Raw genomic sequence first — 25,672 nt, forward strand, 5'->3', positions numbered from 1 at the left:
AGGTTTAGGTATATCCATTCTATAAATAAATAAATATCTTGTGTAAAATTGTATCGTATTTAATAGTATTTTTCTAGTAAAATAATAACTATTTTATATACACCCCGCTGCACATCAGTACCCTATGACTCGGGGTGGACACAAATGAACTCTAAATCCCTACAACCAAGGCTCTGATACCACTTGTAGCGACCCCGACAAATCGTCAAGTGACGGCGTCGTCTACGTGGGTCCCTTTACCTGGTCATAAGTCTTTATGACAACGTTTGACCAAAATATGTCGCCTTCATTTCAAAATAAAGATTGTTTCCAAAGTTTACAAGAATTGTTCAACCAAAAGTTAAGTTACAAGGTTATAAGTACAAATGAAATCTAGGCGACACGGTTTAAAGTAAAGTCAAAAGACGCTCCATGAAATGCATGTATACTCGACATCCAATGCAAGTATCAATTAATGAGCGGAAGCATGTATCACATATCGTGCAAGACCTGAGAAAAACATAGAAATCTGTCAACGAAAACGTTGGTGAAATCATAGGTTTAGTAAGTAAATTGTATTGAACCACAAGGTTCTTTAAGAATTGCTCAACCAAAATCGTTCACATTCCAAAATAGTATTTGTATCACGAGCACCCAATTATCAAGGCTTAACCGAATCTTCCCTCTGAATTTTGAATTTAGTGTTAGAACTTACACTATACATTGTTGAAATTATATTTCATTCACTAACGGTAGCGAACCGTCTGAATGAGGGTTTGTTAAACCCGTATGGCCACACAACATAATTACACGCTTACACTTACACCCTGCAAGTGGAACTAATGATAATTGGATTGAGGACTTTTGTTCAAACTCGTATGCATCCTTGTATTCGTATTTGTTCACAATGTAAAAGCATGAAAAGTAAATAAGTGGGAAATGTATGTGTTTCTCAGCCCACGATGTAAAGAATAAAAGTGATTAAAAAGTGGGACTATGATCTCACCTTGAGTACAAGAGTTAATAAAGTACTTCAACAAGTAACCGTGTGCAAGGACAAGGCTAGTCTTGACCTAAACATATAGGTTATATCAATAACGGTAAACACAAACGGTCAAAGATGTTCAATTAGTCCTATGGCTCGTTACGACTCGATTATGAAGCATGTGAGTCAAATTGTCAAGTTTCATGCAAGATACAAGTATAGAATCATGTTAGAAAGATTGCATAATTAATTGGTTAAGTTTGACAAAAAGTCAAACTTGGTCAAAGTCAACGAAAAAGTCAACATGTTCGGGTCGGGTCTCGGACAAATTTTCTATGCTAGTTATTCATATATAAGCATGTTAGAACAAGTTGCATGCGAATTGGAAGTCTAAAACATGGCAAACATTTCACGTGAAACGGACATTGGAGACAGAAGCTGGGCACGGCTTATGCCGCGCCGCGGCCAGGCCTGTCGCGCCGCGACAATGGCCGTGGCCTGGTCCCAGGCCTGTTTCACTTGTTCAAGACTTGGTCAATTTTCAAACAAACGCAAAACTCAAACCGTAAACAACTAGAAGACGTATCTTATACCGTTGGAAAGCTCTTTTGACAAGGAACACAACTAAACATGTTTCACCAAACAAAAACATCATTTATAATAGCCGAAAACTCATCAAGTGATCATTAAACGTTCATTTTTAAGGTTTCAAGTTCTTCAAATGCAATTTGAGTTTCGGGAAACCAATTCACACATATAATATGCCGTTTTGAAGGTAATGAAACATACATTACAACTAAACACTAATAATTAACATTCCATGGCATTCAAAAATTCATGTCAAGAACTATCAAACCCTAGTCAAACATCTCAAAATCAATAATCATGTTTTTGGAGTTTCCTTAATCAACCTATACATCAAAATGAAGCTAATGATACTAGTAACACTTTTAAAACATGCACTTTAACAATCTAACAACATTTGTTCATCCAAAATCAAGGATTTAGCAAGTAATTTCATATTGAACTAGTTACACCAAAAATAACGAATCGAGCATACAAATTACATACACGACATCACAATGAGCCATAGACACTAATTAACAACTTTATAACTCAAAAATCTCAAGAACACATAAAATTAGTGATTTTAGAAAGTTACCCAAATGAGATGAAGTTGGTATCAAATTGAAGAGGATGAAGAGAGGATTCCAAATATGTATTTTGTTTTGATTGAAGCTTGCTAGATGTGATTTAGATGATGATTCTTTGATTTGAAGAATTGAAAGAAAATAGAGAAGTATGAAAGAAAAAGAGAGATGAAATGAAAAAGAAGATGGGGAGGTAGTTGACTAGTCAAAGTGCTAGTCACTTCTTTGTCTTTTTGGCAAAACTAGTCCCTCTTGTTCGGGTGCGGGTGCGGGAATTGACCAAACGAATATTTTAAGTTACACGGGAGTACGGGAGATATTAGAATCCGATAACGAGAATATTTAAAATGTTACATAACAGAGGATACGAATCTAGATACGAAGGGTATTATTTAAACAGAAAAAGACGGGCATTAAAATAATTTAAAAAAAAAATGCGGGATGTTACACATATGGCCCGTGATTGCACCAACCCTCCTTCTACAACCAAACTTACTTGTTATAATTGTGGTAAAGAAGGGCATAAGAGGCCGGAATGTCCCAACTTGAACAATGATCGTGTTAAGAAATTGGAGAAAGCGGCAGGTACGGCTAGGGGTCGCAACTACTTAATGACGAATGAAGAAGCCAAACAATCCAATGAAGTCGTCTCAGGTACTTTCATGGTTAACTCTAGTCCAGCACATATACTCTTTGATAGTGGTGCTAACTTGTCGTTTGTGTCTCCAAGATTTGTGCCTAAGTTAAATAAACCGCTAGCTAAGTTAAGTCATCCGGTAGAAGTCGAAATAGCGGATGGTAAGACGGTGCTAGGGGTTGATGTTTGTAAAAATTGTAATGTTGTGTTTGGTACTGAAACTTTTGAAATTGATCTCATTTCGATGACTTTGGGTGATTTTGATATTGTTGTTGGTATGGATTGGCTCGATCGTAATAGAGCCGATATTGCATGCCATGATAAATTCATTCGTGATAAGCGAAGAAGACTTGTGCCGATATGCAATTTTGCACGGGCACGTCGTTTCCTTGTTAGTGGTGGCATGGCTTTTCTTGCCCATGTTGTTGATACCCGTGATGAGCCACCACCTATTCGTGAAATTCCAGTGGTAAATGAATTTGAAGACGTTTTTCCGGATGAGTTATCGGGTGTTCCGGCAGAAAGACAAGTTGAATTTCGCATTGAGTTGGTTCCGGGGGCTACCCCCATTGCTAAAACTCCTTATCCTTTAGCGCCGATGGAAATGCAAGAATTGTTAAATCAAACCCAAGAGTTTCTTGAAAAGGGTTTTATTCGACCGAGTTCCTCGCCATGGGGTGCTCCGATTTTATTTGTGAAGAAGAAAGACGGTAGTATGCGGATGTGCATCGATTATCGGGAGTTGAACAAAGTGACGATCAATAATCATTATCCATTGCCTCAGATTGATGATTTGTTCGACCAACTCCAAGATGCAACGTATTTTTCTAAGATTGACTTACGGTCCGGCTATCATCAAGTGCTGGTTCGTGAGGAAGACGTAGAGAAAACGGCTTTCCGAACTCGTTACGGGCATTTTGAGTTCGTAGTTATGCCTTTTGGTCTTACGAATGCACCAGCGGCATTCATGGATCTAATGATCCGAGTGTGCCAACCTATGTTGGACAAGTCGGTAATTGTGTTCATTGACGACATACTTGTTTATTCTAAGAGTATGAAGGAACATGAACACCATTTGCGTGAAGTGTTGAAGACGTTGCGGAAGGAGAAGTTGTATGCTAAATTCTCCAAATGTGAATTTTGGCTAAGGGAAGTTCAATTCCTTGGCCAGATTGTGAATAAAGAAGGTATTCAAGTAGATCCGGGGAAGATAGAAACGGTGAAGGGTTGGGGACGACCGACTACGCCTACGGAAATCCAAAGTTTTCTCGGATTGGCCGGTTATTATCTTCGGTTTATCCAAGACTTTTCTAAGATTGCTTCTCCTTTGACGAATTTGACAAGGAAGAACGTAAGGTTCGATTGGGAAAACGAGCAAGAAATTGCTTTTCAATTGCTAAAAGAGAAGTTGTGTCAAGCTCCGGTGTTAGTGTTACCAGAAGGGATAGAAGACATGACGGTTTATTGTGATGCTTCGTTAAATGGGCTCGGGTGTGTTTTAATGCAAAGAGGTAAAGTCATCGCTTATGCCTCTTAACAACTAAAGGAACACGAAAAGAGATACCCGACTCATGATCTCGAATTGGCGGCGGTGGTACATGCGTTGAAAATTTGGCGCCATTACTTGTATGGTGTCAAGTGTACGATTTATTCAGATAATAAGAGTTTGAAACATCTCTTTAATGAACGAGATTTGAATTATCGTCAAAGTAGGTAGATGGATGTGGTAAAAGATTATGATTGTGAGATACGTTATCATCCGGGTAAGGCGAACGTGGTCGCGGATGCGTTAAGTAGAAAGAGTCAACATCCGGCGATACGAGTAGGATCGTTACGCATGATTATTACTAACGATTTTCTTGTAAAGCTTGGTGAGATTCAAATTGAAGCTTTTGTTAACAACAAACATGAAGAACGAATCGTGGGGCAAACGGAGTCTATTACTTTAGGCCCGCATGGCTTGTTATCTTTTCAAGGAAGAGTGTGGGTGCCTAAGATGGGTGGCTACCGACAAGTGCTCCTTGATGAAGCACATAAGTCAAAGTATTCCATTCATCCGGGTGCAACAAAAATGTACCTTGATCTAAAGTGAAATGTCCCGTTCTTATTGATTAAAAACGTTCCATATTAATTGATTTCGTTGCGAGGTTTTGACCTCTATATGAGACATTTTTCAAAGACTGCATTCATTTTAAAACAAACCATAACCTTTATTTCATCAATAAAGGTTTAAAAAGCTTTTACGTAGATTATCAAATAATGATAATCTAAAATATCCTGTTTACACACGACCATTACATAATGGTTTACAATATAAATATGTTACAACAAAATAAGTTTCTTGAATGCAGTTTTTACACAATATCATACAAGCATGGACTCCAAATCTCGTCCTTATTTAAGTATGCGACAGCAGAAGCTCTTAATAATCACCTGAGAATAAACATGCTTAAAACGTCAACAAAAATGTTGGTGAGTTATAGATTTAACCTATATATATCAAATCGTAACAATAGACCACAAGATTTCATATTTCAATACACATCCCATACATAGAGATAAAAATCATTCATATGGTGAACACCTGGTAACCGACATTAACAAGATGCATATATAAGAATATCCCCATCATTCCGGGACACCCTTCGGATATGATATAAATTTCGAAGTACTAAAGCATCCGGTACTTTGGATGGGGTTTGTTAAGCCCAATAGATCTATCTTTAGGATTCGCGTCAATTAGGGTGTCTGTTCCCTAATTCTTAGATTACCAGACTTAATAAAAAGGGGCATATTCGATTTCGATAATTCAACCATAGAATGTAGTTTCACGTACTTGTGTCTATTTTGTAAATCATTTATAAAACCTGCATGTATTCTCATCCCAAAAATATTAGATTTTAAAAGTGGGACTATAACTCACATTCACAGATTTTTACTTCATCGGGAAGTAAGACTTGGCCACTGGTTGATTCACGAACCTATAATAATATATACATATATATCAAAGTATGTTCAAAATATATTTACAACACTTTTAATATATTTTGATGTTTTAAGTTTATTAAGTCAGCCGTCCTCGTTAGTAACCTACAACTAGTTGTCCACAGTTAGATGTACAGAAATAAATCGATAAATATTATCTTGAATCAATCCACGACCCAGTGTATACGTATCTCAGTATTGATCACAACTCAAACTATATATATTTTGGAATCAACCTCAACCCTGTATAGCTAACTCCAACATTCACATATAGAGTGTCTATGGTTGTTCCGAAATATATATAGATGTGTCGACATGATAGGCCGAAACATTGTATACGTGTCTATGGTATCTCAAGATTACATAATATACAATACAAGTTGATTAAGTTATGGTTGGAATAGATTTGTTACCAATTTTCACGTAGCTAAAATGAGAAAAATTATCCAATCTTGTTTTACCCATAACTTCTTCATTTTAAATCCGTTTTGAGTGAATCAAATTGCTATGGTTTCATATTGAACTCTATTTTATGAATCTAAACAGAAAAAGTATAGGTTTATAGTCGGAAAAATAAGTTACAAGTCGTTTTTGTAAAGGTAGTCATTTCAGTCGAAAGAACGACGTCTAGATGACCATTTTAGAAAACATACTTCCACTTTGAGTTTAACCATAATTTTTAGATATAGTTTCATGTTCATAATAAAAATCATTTTCTCAGAATAACAACTTTTAAATCAAAGTTTATCATAGTTTTTAATTAACTAACCCAAAACAGCCCGCGGTGTTACTACGACGGCGTAAATCCGGTTTTACGATGTTTTTCGTGTTTCCAGGTTTTAAGTCATTAAGTTAGCATATCATATAGATATAGAACATGTGTTTAGTTGATTTTAAAAGTCAAGTTAGAAGGATTAACTTTTGTTTGCGAACAAGTTTAGAATTAACTAAACTATGTTCTAGTGATTACAAGTTTAAAACTTCGAATAAGATAGCTTTATATGTATGAATCGAATGATGTTATGAACATCATTAATACCTTAAGTTCCTTGGATAAACCTACTGGAAAAGAGAAAAATGGATCTAGCTTCAACGGATCCTTGGATGGCTCGATGTTCTTGAAGCAGAATCATGACACGAAAACAAGTTCAAGTAAGATCATCACTTGAAATAAGATTGTTATAGTTATAGAAATTGAACCAAAGTTTGAATATGATTATTACCTTGTATAAGAATGATAACCTACTGTAAGAAACAAAGATTTCTTGAGGTTGGATGATCACCTTACAAGATTGGAAGTGAGCTAGCAAACTTGAAAGTATTCTTGCTTTTATGTAACTAGAACTTTTGGAATTTATGAAGAACACTTAGAACTTGAAGATAGAACTTGAGAGAGATCAATTAGATGAAGAAAATTGAAGAATGAAAGTGTTTGTAGGTGTTTTTGGTCGTTGGTGTATGGATTAGATATAAAGGATATGTTATTTTGTTTTCATGTAAATAAGTCATGAATGATTACTCATATTTTTGTAATTTTATGAGATATTTCATGCTAGTTGCCAAATGATGGTTCCCACATGTGTTAGGTGACTCACATGGGCTGCTAAGAGCTGATCATTGGATTGTATATACCAATAGTACATACGTCTAAAAGTTGTGTATTGTACGAGTACGAATACGGGTGCATACGAGTAGAATTGTTGATGAAACTGAACGAGGATGTAATTGTAAGCATTTTTGTTAAGTAGAAGTATTTTGATAAGTGTCTTGAAGTCTTTCAAAAGTGTATGAATACATATTAAAACACTACATGTATATACATTTTAACTGAGTCGTTAAGTCATCGTTAGTCGTTACATGTAAATGTTGTTTTGAAACCTTTAGGTTAACGATCTTGTTAAATGTTGTTAACCCAATGTTTATAATATCAAAAGAGATTTTAAATTATTATATTATCATGATATTATGATGTACGAATATCTCTTAATATGATATATATACATTAAATGTCGTTACAACGATAATCGTTACATATATGTCTCGTTTCAAAATCATTAAGTTAGTAGTCTTGTTTTTACCTATGTAGTTCATTGTTAATATAATTAATGATATGTTTACTTATCATAATATCATGTTAACTATATATATAACCATATATATGTCATCATATAGTTTTTACAAGTTTTAACGTTCGTGAATCACCGGTCAACTTGGGTGGTCAATTGTCTATATGAAACCTATTTCAATTAATCAAGTCTTAACAAGTTTGATTGCTTAACATGTTGGAAACATTTAATCATGTAAATATCAATCTCAATTAATATATATAAACATGGAAAAGTTCGGGTCACTACAGTACCTACCCGTTAAATAAATTTCGTCCCGAAATTTTAAGCTGTTGAAGGTGTTGACGAACCTTCTGGAAATAGATGCGGGTATTTCTTCTTCATCTGATCTTCATGCTCCCAGGTGAACTCGGGTCCTCTACAAGCATTCCATCGAACCTTAACAATTGATATCTTGTTTTGCTTAAGTCTTTTAACCTCACGATCCATTATTTCGACGGGTTCTTCGATGAATTGAAGTTTTTCGTTGATTTGGATTTCATCTAACGGAATAGTGAGATCTTCTTTAGCAAAACATTTTTTCAAATTTGAGACGTGGAAAGTGTTATGTACAGCCGTGAGTTGTTGAGGTAACTCAAGTCGGTAAGCTACTGGTCCTACACGATCAATAATCTTGAATGGTCCAATATACCTTGGATTTAATTTCCCTCGTTTACCAAATCGAACAACGCCTTTCCAAGGTGCAACTTTAAGCATGACCATCTCTCCAATTTCAAATTCTATATCTTTTCTTTTAATGTCAGCGTAGCTCTTTTGTCGACTTTGGGCGGTTTTCAACCGTTGTTGAATTTGGATGATCTTCTCGGTAGTTTCTTGTATAATCTCCGGACCCGTAATCTGTCTATCCCCCACTTCACTCCAACAAATCGAAGACCTGCACTTTCTACCATAAAGTGCTTCAAACAGCGCCATCTCAATGCTTGAATGGTAGCTGTTGTTGTAGGAAAATTCTGCTAATGGTAGATGTCGATCCTAACTGTTTCCGAAATCAATAACACATGCTCGTAGCATGTCTTCAAGCGTTTGTATCGTCCTTTCGCTCTGCCCATCAGTTTGTGGATGATAGGCAGTACTCATGTCTAGACGAGTTCCTAATGCTTGCTATAATGTCTGCCAGAATCTTGAAATAAATCTGCCATCCCTATCAGAGATAATAGAGATTGGTATTCCATGTCTGGAGACGACTTCCTTCAAATACAGTCGTGCTAACTTCTCCATCTTGTCATCTTCTCTTATTGGCAGGAAGTGTGCTGATTTGGTGAGACGATCAACTATTACCCAAATAGTATCAAAACCACTTGCAGTCCTTGGCAATTTAGTGATGAAATCCATGGTAATGTTTTCCCATTTCCATTCCGGGATTTCGGGTTGTTGAAGTAGACCTGATGGTTTCTGATGCTCAGCTTTGACCTTAGAACACGTCAAACATTCTCCTACGTATTTAGCAACATCGGCTTTCATACCCGGCCACCAAAAATGTTTCTTGAGATCCTTGTACATCTTCCCCGTTCCAGGATGTATTGAGTATCTGGTTTTATGAGCTTCTCTAAGTACCATTTCTCTCATATCTCCAAATTTTGGTACCCAAATCCTTTCAGCCCTATACCGGGTTCCGTCTTCCCGAATATTAAGATGCTTCTCCGATCCTTTGGGTATTTCATCCTTTAAATTTCCCTCCTTTAAAACTCCTTGTTGCGCCTCCTTTATTTGAGTAGTAAGGTTATTATGAATCATTATATTCATAGATTTTACTCGAATGGGTTCTCTGTCCTTCCTGCTCAAGGCATCGGCTACCACATTTGCCTTCCATGGGTGGTAACGAATCTCAAAGTCGTAATCATTCAACAATTCAATCCACCTACGCTGCCTCATATTCAGTTGTTTCTGATTAAATATGTGTTGAAGACTTTTGTGGTCGGTATATATAATACTTTTGACCCCATATAAGTAGTGCCTCCAAGTCTTTAATGCAAAAACAACCGCGCCTAATTCCAAATCATGCGTCGTATAATTTTGCTCGTGAATCTTCAATTGTCTTGAGGCATAAGCAATCACCTTTGTTCGTTGCATTAATACACAACCGAGACCTTGCTTTGATGCGTCACAATAAATCACAAAATCATCATTCCCTTCAGGCAATGATAATATAGGTGCCGTAGTTAGCTTTTTCTTCAATAACTGAAACGCTTTCTCTTGTTCATCCTTCCATTCAAATTTCTTCCCTTTATGCGTTAATGCAGTCAAGGGTTTTGCTATTCTGGAAAAGTCTTGGATGAACCTTCTGTAGTAACCAGCTAGTCCTAAAAACTGGCGTATGTGTTTCGGAGTTTTTGGGGTTTCCCACTTTTCAACAGTTTCTATCTTTGCTGGATCCACCTTAATACCTTCTTTGTTCACTATGTGACCGAGGAATTGAACTTCTTCTAACCAAAATGCACACTTTGAAAACTTAGCGTACAATTCTTCCTTCCTCAATACTTCTAACACCTTTCTCAAATGTTCACCGTGTTCTTGGTCATTCTTTGAGTAAATAAGTATGTCATCAATGAAAACAATGACAAACTTGTCAAGGTATGGTCCACACACTCGGTTCATAAGGTCCATGAACACAGCTGGTGCATTAGTTAAACCAAACGGCATGACCATAAACTCGTAATGACCGTAACGTGTTCTGAAAGCAGTCTTTGGAATATCATCTTCTTTCACCCGCATTTGATGATACCCGGAACGTAAGTCAATCTTTGAATAAACAGACGAGCCTTGTAGTTGATCAAATAAGTCGTCGATTCTCGGTAGTGGGTAGCGGTTCTTGTTGGTAAGTTTGTTCAACTCTCGGTAGTCGATACACAACCTGAATGTACCATCTTTCTTCTTGACAAACAAAACAGGAGCTCCCCACGGTGATGTGCTTGGTCGAATGAAACCACGCTCTAAAAGTTCTTGTAATTGGCTTTGCAGTTCTTTCATCTCACTGGGTGCGAGTCTGTAAGGAGCACGAGCTATTGGTGCAGCTCCTGGTACAAGATCTATTTGAAATTCAACGGATCGATGTGGGGGTAATCCCGGTAATTCTTTCGGAAATACATCGGGAAATTCTTTTGCGACGGGAACATCATTGATGCTCTTTTCTTCAGTTTGTACTTTCTCGACGTGTGCTAGAACAGCATAGCAACCTTTTCTTATTAGTTTTTGTGCCTTCAAATTACTAATAAGATGTAGCTTCGTGTTGCCCTTTTCTCCGTACACCATTAAGGGTTTTCCTTTTTCTCGTATAATGCGAATTGCATTTTTGTAACAAACAATCTCTGCTTTCACTTCTTTCAACCAGTCCATACCGATTATCACATCAAAACTCCCTAACTCTACTGGTATCAAGTCAATCTTAAATGTTTCGCTAACCAGTTTAATTTCTCGATTCCGACATATATTATCTGCTGAAATTAATTTACCATTTGCTAATTCGAGTAAAAATTTAATATCCAAAGGCGTCAATGGACAACTTAATTTAGCACAAAAATCTCTACTCATATAGCTTCTATCCGCACCCGAATCAAATAAAACATAAGCAGATTTATTGTCAATAAGAAACGTACCCGTAACAAGCTCCGGGTCTTCCTGTGCCTCTGTCGCATTAATATTGAAAACTCTTCCGCGGCCTTGTCCATTCGTGTTCTCCTGGTTCGGGCAATTTCTAATAATGTGGCCCGGTTTTCCATATTTATAACAAACTACATTGGCATAACTTGCTCCGACACTACTTGCTCCACCATTACTCGTTCCGACACCATTTTTTCCTTTCGTTCTATTAACCCCTGGTCCGTAGACCTCACACTTCGCCGCGCTATGACCATTTCTTTTACACTTGTTGCAAAATTTGGTGCAGAACCCCGAGTGATACTTTTCACACCTTTGGCATAGCTGCTTCTGATTGTTGTTGTTGTTGCGGTTATTATTGTTGTTGGGATTATTGTTGTAGTTGCTGTTGTTGTTGTTGTTGTTGTTGTTGTTGTTGTTGTTGGGCCGTTTGTTGTAGTTACGATTGATGTTGCGATTGTTGGGATAATTGTTGCGATTATTGTTGTTGTTGTATTGGTGATTCTTATCACCGTTTTTCTCCCACTTTCTTTTGACTTGCTTCACATTGGCCTCTTCAGCAGTCTGTTCTTTAATTCTTTCTTCAATCTGGTTCACTAGTTTGTGAGCCATTCTACATGCCTGTTGTATGGAGGCGGGCTCGTGTGAACTTATATCTTCTTGGATTCTTTCCGGTAATCCTTTCACAAACGCGTCGATCTTCTCTTCCTCATCTTCGAATGCTCCCGGACACAATAGGCACAATTCTGTGAATCGTCTTTCGTACGTGGTAATATCAAATCCTTGGGTTCGTAACCCTCTAAGTTCTGTCTTGAGCTTATTGACCTCGGTTCTGGGACGGTACTTCTCGTTCATCAAGTGCTTGAATGCTGACCACGGTAGTGCGTACGCATCGTCTTATCCCACTTGCTCTAGATAGGTATTCCACCATGTTAACGCAGAACCTGTGAAGGTATGCGTAGCGTACTTCACTTTGTCCTCTTCAGTACACTTACTTATGGCAAACACCGATTCGACCTTCTCGGTCCACCGTTTCAATCCGATCGGTCCTTCGGTTCCATCAAATTCCAAAGGTTTGCAGGCAGTGAATTCTTTGTAGGTGCATCCTACACGATTTCCTGTACTGCTAGATCCAAGGTTATTGTTGGTATGTAGCGCAGCCTGTACTGCGGCTATGTTTGAAGCTAGAAAAGTACGGAATTCCTCTTCATTCATATTCACGGTGTGTCGAGTAGTCGGTGCCATTTCCTTCAAAATAGTCAAATGGAACAAGTTAATCATACAGAATATTAAGAGTAGTTAATAGTATTTCGTAGCATAATATGAACTCATTTATAAAAGCTTTTTCTTCATATTAGCGTTTTATAAGTTTAAATTCGGGTAGTACCTACCCGTTAAGTTCATACTTAGTAGCTAATATACAATTCAACTACTACAATTCTATATGAAAAACTGATTGTAATAATATTTCGCGTTCAAACTTTTACACAATATTTTACAACTTACAATACCGCTTATTTTACATATAGCATGAAATATAGCACACAATAAATTTGATACAAGATGGTTGTGAAGATAATTCTAGCTAGTACACAAGTCGTTCAGCAAAGGCAATAAAGACACGTAATTCATACGTCCAGAAACAAGTCATGCATTCTGGTTTTACTAGGATTACTTCCCATCCTTGGTCTTGTGGAACATAACCGTTATGGCCGTTGATAAGACAGCGTGTTGTAACGTCGTCAAAGGGACGAGGGTTACGTAATGTCCAACAGTCCCGTAACAATCTAAAAACCTCATTTCTGACCCCAATTACCGACTCCGTCACTTGTGGAAACGTTTTGTTTAATAGTTGTAGCCCGATGTTCTTGTTCTCACTTTGGTGAGAAGCGAACATTACTAATCCGTAAGCATAACATGCTTCTTTATGTTGCATGTTAGCCGCTTTTTCTAAATCACGAAGTCCAATATTCGGATATATTGAGTCAAAATAATTTCTTAACCCGTTGCGTAAAATAGCATTTGGGTTCCCCGCAATATATGCGTCAAAGTAAACACATCGTAACTTATGGGTTTCCCAATGTGATATCCCCCATCTTTCAAACGAAAGTCTCTTATAAACCAAGACATTCTTGGAACGTTCTTCGAATGTCTTACAAACTGATCTAGCCTTAAATAGTTGTGCCGAGGAATTCTGACCGACTCTAGACAAGATTTCATCAATCATGTCTCCGGGTAGGTCTCTTAAAATATTGGGTTGTCTATCCATTTTGTGTTTTTAAACTGTAAAATAGACAAGAGTTAGATTCATAAAAAAAATACTTATTAATACAAGCAATTTTTACATATATCAAAAAGCATAAGCACACTATATTACATATATTACACCACACGAATACAACTATCTTATTCCGACTCGCTCGTTTCTTCTTCTTCAGTTTTGGTTCATTTTGCCAAGTTTCTAGGGATATATGATGTTCCCCTAATACGAGCCGTCGTTGTCCACATTGGTTTAGAAAAACCTGGTGGTTTAGAGGTTCCCGGGTCATTGTTACAACTTAAGGACTTCGGGGGTCGACGATACATATAAAGTTCATCGGGGTTGGAATTAGATTTCTCTATTTTTATGCCCTTTCCCTTATTATTTTCTTTTGCCTTTTTAAATTCAGTTGGGGTAATTTCTATAACATCATCGGAATTCTCGTCGGAATCCGATTCATCGGAGAATTGGTAATCCTCCCAATATTTTGCTTCCTTGGCGGAAACACCATTGACCATAATTAACCTTGGTCGGTTGGTTGAGGATTCTATTTTACTTAACCGTTTTATTATTTCCCCCACCGGTTCTATTTCTTCTTCCGGTTCCGATTCTTCTTCCGGTTCCGATTCTTCTTCCGGTTCCGACTCTTCTTCCGGTTCCTCTTCGGGAACTTGTGAATCAGTCCACGAATCATTCCAATTTACATTTGACTCTTCATTATTATTAGGTGAGTCAATGGGACTTGTTCTAGAGGTAGACATCTATCACATAATATCAAACGCGTTAAGAGATTAATATATCACATAATATTCACATGTTAAAAATATATAGTTTCCAACAAAATTTGTTAAGCAATCATTTTTCAAGTAAACATGGTCAAAGTCCAGACTCACTAATGCATCCTAACCAACTCGATAAGACACACTAATGCAAAATTCTGGTTCTCTAAGACCAACGCTCGGATACCAACTGAAATGTCCCGTTCTTATTGATTAAAAACGTTCCATATTAATTGATTTCGTTGCGAGGTTTTGACCTCTATATGAGACATTTTTCAAAGACTGCATTCATTTTAAAACAAACCATAACCTTTATTTCATCAATAAAGGTTTAAAAAGCTTTTACGTAGATTATCAAATAATGATAATCTAAAATATCCTGTTTACACACGACCATTACATAATGGTTTACAATATAAATATGTTACAACAAAATAAGTTTCTTGAATGCAGTTTTTACACAATATCATACAAGCATGGACTCCAAATCTCGTCCTTATTTAAGTATGCGACAGCGGAAGCTCTTAATAATCACCTGAGAATAAACATGCTTAAAACGTCAACAAAAATGTTGGTGAGTTATAGGTTTAACCTATATATATCAAATCGTAACAATAGACCACAAGATTTCATATTTCAATACACATCCCATACATAGAGATAAAAATCATTCATATGGTGAACACCTGGTAACCGACATTAACAAGATGCATATATAAGAATATCCCCATCATTCCGGGACACCCTTCGGATATGATATAAATTTCGAAGTACTAAAGCATCCGGTACTTTGGATGGGGTTTGTTAAGCCCAATAGATCTATCTTTAGGATTCGCGTCAATTAGGGTGTCTGTTCCCTAATTCTTAGATTACAAGACTTAATAAAAAGGGGCATATTCGATTTCGATAATTCAACCATAGAATGTAGTTTCACGTACTTGTGTCTATTTTGTAAATCATTTATAAAACCTGCATGTATTCTCATCCCAAAAATATTAGATTTTAAAAGTGGGACTATAACTCACTTTCACAGATTTTTACTTCGTCGGGAAGTAAGACTTGGCCACTGGTTGATTCACGAACCTATAACAATATATACATATATATCAAAGTATGTTCAAAATATATTTACAACACTTTTAATATATTTTGATGTTTTAAGTTTATTAAGTCAGCTGTCCTCGTTAGTAACCTACAACTAGTTGTCCACAGTTAGATGTACAGAAATAAATCGATAAATATTATCTTGAATCAATCCACGACCCAGTGTATACGTATCTCAGTATTGATCACAACTCAAACTATATATATTTTGGAATCAACCTCAACCCTGTATAGCTAACTCCAACATTCACATATAGAGTGTCTATGGTTGTTCCGAAATATATATAGATGTGTCGACATGATAGGTCGAAACATTGTATACGTGTCTATGGTATCTCAAGATTACATAATATACAATACAAGTTGATTAAGTTATGGTTGGAATAGATTTGTTACCAATTTTCACGTAGCTAAAATGAGAAAAATTATCCAATCTTGTTTTACCCATAACTTCTTCATTTTAAATCCGTTTTGAGTGAATCAAATTGCTATGGTTTCATATTGAACTCTATTTTATGAATCTAAACAGAAAAAGTATAGGTTTATAGTCGGAAAAATAAGTTACAAGTCGTTTTTGTAAAGGTAGTCATTTCAGTCGAAAGAACGACGTCTAGATGACCATTTTAGAAAACATACTTCCACTTTGAGTTTAACCATAATTTTTAGATATAGTTTCATGTTCATAATAAAAATCATTTTCTCAGAATAACAACTTTTAAATCAAAGTTTATCATAGTTTTTAATTAACTAACCCAAAACAGCCCGCGGTGTTACTACGACGGCGTAAATCCGGTTTTACGATGTTTTTCGTGTTTCCAGGTTTTAAGTCATTAAGTTAGCATATCATATAGATATAGAACATGTGTTTAGTTGATTTTAAAAGTCAAGTTAGAAGGATTAACTTTTGTTTGCGAACAAGTTTAGAATTAACTAAACTATGTTCTAGTGATTACAAGTGTAAAACTTCGAATAAGATAGCTTTATATGTATGAATCGAATGATGTTATGAACATCATTACTACCTTAAGTTCCTTGGATAAACCTACTGGAAAAGAGAAAAATGGATCTAGCTTCAACGGATCCTTGGATGGCTCGATGTCCTTGAAGCAGAATCATGACACGAAAACAAGTTCAAGTAAGATCATCACTTGAAATAAGATTGTTATAGTTATAGAAATTGAACCAAAGTTTGAATATGATTATTACCTTGTATAAGAATGATAACCTACTGTAAGAAACGAAGATTTCTTGAGGTTGGATGATCACCTTACAAGATTGGAAGTGAGCTAGCAAACTTGAAAGTATTCTTGCTTTTATGTAACTAGAACTTTTGGAATTTATGAAGAACACTTAGAACTTGAAGATAGAACTTGAGAGAGATTAATTAGATGGAGAAAATTGAAGAATGAAAGTGTTTGTAGGTGTTTTTGGTCGTTGGTGTATGGATTAGATATAAAGGATATGTTATTTTGTTTTCATGTAAATAAGTCATGAATGATTACTCATATTTTTGTAATTTTATGAGATATTTCATGCTAGTTGCCAAATGATGGTTCCCACATGTGTTAGGTGACTCACATGGGCTGCTAAGAGCTGATCATTGGAGTGTATATACCAATAGTACATACATCTAAAAGCTGTGTATTGTACGAGTACGAATACGGGTGCATACGAGTAGAATTGTTGATGAAACTGAACGAGGATGTAATTGTAAGCATTTTTGTTAAGTAGAAGTATTTTGATAAGTGTCTTGAAGTCTTTCAAAAGTGTATGAATACATATTAAAACACTACATGTATATACATTTTAACTGAGTCGTTAAGTCATCGTTAGTCGTTACATGTAAATGTTGTTTTGAAACCTTTAGGTTAACGATCTTGTTAAATGTTGTTAACCCAATGTTTATAATATCAAAAGAGATTTTAAATTATTATATTATCATGATATTATGATGTACGAATATCTCTTAATATGATATATATACATTAAATGTCGTTACAACGATAATCGTTACATATATGTCTCGTTTCAAAATCATTAAGTTAGTAGTCTTGTTTTTACCTATGTAGTTCATTGTTAATATAATTAATGATATGTTTACTTATCATAATATCATGTTAACTATATATATAACCATATATATGTCATCATATAGTTTTTACAAGTTTTAACGTTCGTGAATCACCGGTCAACTTGGGTGGTCAATTGTCTATATGAAACCTATTTCAATTAATCAAGTCTTAACAAGTTTGATTGCTTAACATGTTGGAAACATTTAATCATGTAAATATCAATCTCAATTAATATATATAAACATGGAAAAGTTCGGGTCACTACATAAAGAAGGAGTATTGGTGGCCGGGCATAAAACGTGATGTTGTTAAGTATGTTGAACAATGCGTCACATGTTTGCAAGTTAAATCTGAACACCAAAAGTCGTACGGTAAGTTACAACCATTGGAAGTCCCAAAATGGAAATGGGAGCACATTACCATGGACTTCATTACCAAGTTGCCAAAGACGGCGAGAACCCAATATGATACGATTTGGGTGATAGTTGATCGATTGACGAAGAGTGCTTTGTTTCTTCCCATTCGAGAAACGATATCATCAGAGACCTTGTCTAAGTTGTTTATAAAGGAGGTGATATCGAGACATGGGGTTCCTATACATATTGTTTCAGATCGAGATACTCGTTTCACGTCTCGGTTTTGGAATAAGTTTCATGAAGATATGGGTACTCAATTGAAAATGAGCACGGCGTATCATCCTCAAACGGACGGTCAAACCGAGCGTACGAACCAAACGTTGGAGGATATGTTAAGGGCGTGTATTATTTATTTTGGTGATAGTTGGGATGAGCACTTACCATTGGTGGAATTCTCGTACAATAATAGTTACCACACTAGTATTGGAATGCCACCTTATGAGATACTTTATGGGCGTAGGTGTCGAACTCCTATTTGTTGGGGTGAAGTGGGACAACGAGAAATCGGGAGTACTGATTTGGTCCTAGAGACGAATGGTAAGATTGAGATGATTCGGGTTCGACTTAAGGCGGCGCAAGATAGACAAAAATTTTATGCCAATAAAGGTAGTTGAACGATCGAATTTCAAGAAGGTGACATGGTGATGCTTAAGGTTTCTCCATGGAAGGGTGTTATCCGCTTTCGAAAGCGAGGAAAGTTAGCTCCTCGATTTATCAATCCTTTCAAGATTTTGGAACGTGTTGGTGAAGTTGCTTATAGACTAGAGTTTCCCGAAGAGCTTGCGGGGATCCATAACACGTTTCATGTTTCCCATCTCTGTAGGTGTCTTGCGGATGACTCGACTTGGGTGCCGTTAGATGAGATTGCGTTGAATAATAAGCTAGAATACGTTGAAGAGCCGATAGCCATTCTTGATGAAAAGGTTAAATTGTTGCGTAACAAGGAAGTTAGAACTTACAAGGTGCAATGGCGTCATCGAAAAGGTTCCGAGTTTACGTGGGAATCCGAAGAGTTTGTTTTGGTTTATCTTCCGGCATGTCATGCGGCTTGGATCGCGAGGACGCGCTCCGGTTCAAGTGGGGGAGAGTTGTAACATCCCGTTTTTCCCGTACATATTTAAAGGTACAAACTTATTTATTATTACGCTTATAACTTGTGCGTATGTGATTAAAAGACCTAAGTGCTAGTTATTGTGTAAATATATATATATATATATATATATATATATATATATATATATATATATATATATATACATACGAATATGTATGAAATGTCCCGTTCTTATTGATTAAAAATGTTCCATATTAATTGATTTCGTTGCGAGGTTTTGACCTCTATATGAGACGTTTTTCAAAGACTGCATTCATTTTTAAAACAAACCATAACCTTTATTTCATAAATAAAGGTTTAAAAAGCTTTACGTAGATTATCAAATAATGATAATCTAAAATATCCTGTTTACACACGACCATTACATAATGGTTTACAATACAAATATGTTACATCGAAATCAGTTTCTTGAATGCAGTTTTTACACAATATCATACAAACGTGGACTCCAAATCTTATCCTTATTTTAGTATGCAACAGCGGAAGCTCTTAATATTCACCTGAGAATAAACATGCTTTAAACGTCAACAAAAATGTTGGTGAGTTATAGGTTTAACCTATATATATCAAATCGTAACAATAGACCACAAGATTTCATATTACAATACACATCCCATACATAGAGATAAAAATCATTCATATGGTGAACACCTGTTAACCGACATTAACAAGATGCATATATAAAAATATCCCCATCATTTCGGGACACCCTTCGGATATGATATAAATTTCGAAGTACTAAAGCATCCGGTACTTTGGATGGGGTTTGTTAGGCCCAATAGATCTATCTTTAGGATTCGCGTCAATTAGGGTATCTGTTCCCTAATTCTTAGATTACCAGACTTAATAAAAAGGGGCATATTCGATTTCGATAATTCAACCATAGAATGTAGTTTCACGTACTTGTGTCTATTTTGTAAATCATTTATAAAACCTGCATGTATTCTCATCCCAAAAATATTAGATTTTAAAAGTGGGACTATAACTCACTTTCACATATTTTTACTTCGTCGAGAAGTAAGACTTGGCCACTGTTGATTCACGAACCTATAACAATATATACATATATATTAAAGTATGTTCAAAATATATTTACAACACTTTTAATATATTTTGATGTTTTAAGTTTATTAAGTCAGCTGTCCTCGTTAGTAACCTACAACTAGTTGTCCACAGTTAGATGTACAGAAATAAATCGATAAATATTATCTTGAATCAATCCACGACCCAGTGTATACGTATCTCAGTATTGATCACAACTCAAACTATATATATTTTGGAATCAACCTCAACCCTGTATAGCTAACTCCAACATTCACATATAGAGTGTCTATGGTTGTTCCAAAATATATATAGATGTGTCGACATGATAGGTCGAAACATTGTATACGTGTCTATGGTATCTCAAGATTACATAATATACAATACAAGTTGATTAAGTTATGGTTGGAATAGATTTGTTACCAATTTTCACGTAGCTAAAATGAGAACAATTATCCAATCTTGTTTTACCCATAACTTCTTCATTTTAAATCCGTTTTGAGTGAATCAAATTGCTATGGTTTCATATTGAACTCTATTTTATGAATCTAAACAGAAAAAGTATAGGTTTATAGTCGGAAAAATAAGTTACAAGTCGTTTTTGTAAAGGTAGTCATTTCAGTCGAAAGAACGACGTCTAGATGACCATTTTAGAAAACATACTTCCACTTTGAGTTTAACCATAATTTTTGGATATAGTTCCATGTTCATAATAAAAATCATTTTCTCAGAATAACAACTTTTAAATCAAAGTTTATCATAGTTTTTAATTAACTAACCCAAAACAGCCCGCGGTGTTACTACGACGGCGTAAATCCGGTTTTACGGTGTTTTTCGTGTTTCCAGGTTTTAAACCATTAAGTTAGCATATCATATAGATATAGAAAATGTGTTTAGTTAATTTTAAAAGTCAAGTTAGAAGGATTAACTTTTGTTTGCGAATAAGTTTAGAATTACTAAACTATGTTCTAGTGATTACGAGTTTAAACCTTCGAATAAGATAGTTTTATATATATATATATGAATCGAATGATGTTATGAACATCATTACTACCTCAAGTTTAGTAGGTAAACCTACTGGAAGTGACAAGAAATGATCTAGCTTCAAAGGATCTTGGATGGCTTGAAAGTTCTTGAAGTAGGATCATGACACAAAAACAAGTTCAAGTAAGATTTTTACTCGAATTAAGATAGTTTATAGTTATAGAAATTGAATCAAAGTTTGAATATGAATATTACCTTGAATAAGAAAGATAACCTACTGTATATAACAAAGGTTTCTTGATCTTAGATGATTACTTGGAATGGATTAGAAAGCTTGGAAGTAAATTAGTAAACTTGAAGGGATTTTTGAAGTGTTCTTGAAGTGTTCTTCCTATGATGATTATAGCTTGATTCTTGAAGTGATTTTTGATGAAGATGATGATTAACTACTGGAAAAATACGTTCATAATAGTGTGGGTGTGTTGAGAGAGAATTAGAAAGAGAATTGAAAGTGAAATGGAGTGAATGATGAGTGGTAATTGGTGAGTGGTGAGTGGGGTTAAAAGGAGTTCTAGTTAGTTGACTAGCTCATGGTAGAAGTTAAAATTGATTAGTCATACATGACATAATCAAGAGTGGAATCCCATGCTAGTTCCTATTGGTATATACCTATAGTAAGTACGTTTTGAAGCTGTGTATAATACGGGTAAGAATACGACTAGAATTCTTGATGAAAGAAAAGAATGGGAAAGTAACTGTAACCATTTTCGTTAAGTATGAGTGTTTTGATATATGTCTTGAAGTCTTCCAAAAGTATTTTAATACATCTAATTACACTACATGTATATACATTTTAACTGAGTCGTTAAGTCATCATTAGTCGTTACATGTAAGTGTTGTTTTGAAACCTTTAAGTTAACGATCTCAATTAATGTTGTTAACCCATTGTTTATTATATCTAATGAGATGTTAAATTATTATATTATCATGATATTATGATATATTAATATATCTTAATATGATATATATACATTTAAAAGTCGTTACAACGATAATCGTTACATATATGTCTCGTTTCGAAATCCTTAAGTTAGTAGTCTTGTTTATATGTATATAACTCATTGTTAATATACTTATGGAGATACTTACTTATCATAATCTCATGTTAACCATATGTATATCCATATATATATATCGTCATGTCGTTTTTACAAGTTTTAACGTTCGTGAATCGCCGGTCAACTTGGGTGGTCAATTGTATATATGAAACATATTTCAATTAATCAAGTCTTAACAAGTTTGATTGCTTAACATGTTGGAAACATTTAATCATGTAAATATCAATCTCAATTAATATATATAAACATGGAAAAGTTCGGGTCACTACAATGTATGTGTGTATATATATATATATATATATATATATATATATATATATATATATATATATATATATATATATATATATATATATATGTTTAGAATATATGCATGTATAAGTATATGCACGGGTCTTTGTTGATGTTAAGTCTTGTGAGACTAAAAGATGAAGTTTAGACGTGCATAGGAATCGTGAACAGGGTGTACAAGTTGAATAAATCGTTAAGTTGTGTTAAGTTGTCGAATGGATCTGTTGAAGGCAATTGCCGCGCCGCGGAAGCCTTTGTCGCACCGCGACATTGGACTCAAACTAGAGTCAGGAGGCATGATAAGAAGGGTCGAGTTTTCCTTTAAATGTCGCGTCGCGGAGAAGAAGGTCGCGCCGCGACCAATAACTAGAATCTGAGTCAGGAATGATTTAATACAGCTCGTAAAATACGCTATTTGCCGCGCCGCGACAATTGGGGCCGTGACGCGACCCACTGGGTGAACTGGTTCCGGATTTTGTTTTTAAAATAAGTGGTTCAAGGGCAAAATCGTCTTTTCACGTATAGATCTGATGGAGACTTTAAGTCTCGGCCACTTATCCTCTATTATTCATTTCTTTTCCATTTTCTTTCTCCATTTTACTCTCAAACATAAAAACCCAATTGGATTCAAGTGAGATTTGTGAGTGAAGGTTTGAGAGTTGATCTTTGGAGCAAGAATTAAAGTTGTTCTCCTCGTTCTTAGCTACGAGTGGATAGTGTTAGTAAGTCTTAACTCCATATTTTGAGTTTTAATTAGTTTATGCTAGGGTTTGGTTCATTTGGAACTTGCAAGACCCATTTGGGGGATTTATGGGTGAATTTGGGTTATGTTGATGAAAGGAAACCCTAATAGCTACAATCTAGGGTTTTGGTCAAATGAAATGAGATTTGTAAGTGTTAATTGTGTTGTTAAGCACTAAAACACTTGTTAAATGTTGAAAGAATGGTAAATGGGTTAAGTTGACCAAGTTTGTAAGTTTAAGTGTTGAAATGGGTCAAAATAGTAATGTTGACCTAGTTTGGGCGAAATGGGTATGAAATACCCTAAGTTTACGTTAGTTAAAGTTTGTAGACTTTAAATCACTAGCTTTAGTGATTTAATATGTGTCTTGGCCATTTATGGGCGGTTTTGGTGTAGTTGAGCCATTTAATGCAAATTGGGTCATTAAATGCTCAAGTGTATGTATTGTGGCTAGTTCCACTAGTTTGTGTATTGAATGTGTACTTATGTATTAGGTACATTGCTTTGAAATCATCATCCTTGTGTCAAGGTGAGTGGAATAATTATGCGTGTACGTATATAATGTATTTATTTGTGTAGTATGAATGTGGCATTGTCGCAGTGTTTAAGACACCACATTCTAAGTAACGAGTAGTATTGTCGCGGTGTTTAAGACACTACTCATTGTTTGATTGACATGTGGTATTGTCGCGGTGTTTAAGACACCACATTGTCATGGGAGTGGATGCCGCGGTGTTCAAGGCACCACTCATGGTCTTGATTGACATGTGGAATCGTCGCGGTGTTCAAGACGCCACATTGTCATGAGGGTGAGTTAGTCGCTGTGTTCAAGACATCACCCGGGGGATTAGTGATTACGCGGTGTTTAAGTAACACTAATGGACGTTATGAACTCCGATGGTCTTTTACGAGTACCGTTCCCTTGTACGATTGGTTAACCATGGTTGTGTGAATTCGTATCTAGCATATTAAATTGTGAACTATATGCTATTGTTGTTGCTAGCTGTTGTGAATTGTGGATAGTAGTTTGTGCATGATGTTAGCATGGTTATCGAATTACTAGCTTGTATGCGGTATTGTGTAAGTGATTGCAAGTAAGTAGATTATATATGAACATGTATAATTATTGCATTCACTAAGCAATTAGCTTACCCCTCTCGTTGTTTATCTTTTTAGGTGCTGGTGCGGATAGGAGAAAAGGGGTTGTTGGGCACTAGGTGTCCTTTGATGATGTTTTGTTGGAGCGTTTGGAAGTTGGCCTAACGTTTTGGGTAGTTTAGTCCCAAACCATGCTCGAAGTGTCGTTTGGATTATAAACTATCATTTGTAGTGGGTCGAACTTGTATTAAACTTAATTAATGGCCTTCGTGCCTTGTAAAAATTTAAATTGTGGTACGTTTTAAATGAAACTTGTGGAATGGTTTACATATTTTATTGGCGTGTAAATGTGTATTACTTTTAAAAAAAATTATCGTATGGAATACGGGTTGGGTTGTTTCAAGCCTGAATACAAAAAACAAAAGCCATCAAACATACAAACAAATACCAACAAAGAGTCCAAAAACTAACACAATTTAAAACCTTGGTTTAACTATTTCAACCTCCAGATTTTAGCAACTCGCAACACAGCAGGAGAATTCTTCACCTTTAAAGACACCAGCTTGATTCTGATATAACTTTGAATATTTTCCCCTGTGATAGTTGTAACCGTGGTCTTCTCGAGGGAATGTGAGTCTTGGTGGATAAATCCGGATAAAGTGTCGGACCAAAAGTGGTAGCAGATCTGGTACTTCTCTTGAAGATCTTCTGAAGGATAGGTAATGTGCAGTTTCAGCTCGTGACAAATCTTCAAGTTCGATGAGAATATGATCTACGGCTCTACTGATTGACCCATGAATGTCAATCATTGAAGCAGTGCTAGTGGTGATTATCTCTCTAATAGGATGTTCATTTCGGAGATCTTCAAATAGTGTCAGAAATTGTATCTTCAGTATCTCAAAATCTTCGGAACGATGATCTCCACAGTAGGAGTCTGTAGCTTTGCACAAATTTTTTAAAAGGAGAAGCTGAGAAGAAGTGAAAAGCATCCCTGACCCAAGCATTAATGTCACTGTCTTAGAGTGTATCTCCCAACATCCAGCTTTGAATGTGAAACTAGGATCGGTGAATTCGTGGAGGATACGTGCTATCTGCTTCGTAACATAGGTGGCAATGTTGACTCGGTCTGGTTCAAGATGTGAAAATGGATTTTTGCGTATCCCTTCTTCTGCTACTACGTCTCGTAACTCCTTGAT

The sequence above is a fragment of the Rutidosis leptorrhynchoides genome, chromosome 7, assembly GCF_046630445.1.
Source record: "Rutidosis leptorrhynchoides isolate AG116_Rl617_1_P2 chromosome 7, CSIRO_AGI_Rlap_v1, whole genome shotgun sequence".
Classification (NCBI taxonomy): Eukaryota; Viridiplantae; Streptophyta; class Magnoliopsida; order Asterales; family Asteraceae; genus Rutidosis; species Rutidosis leptorrhynchoides.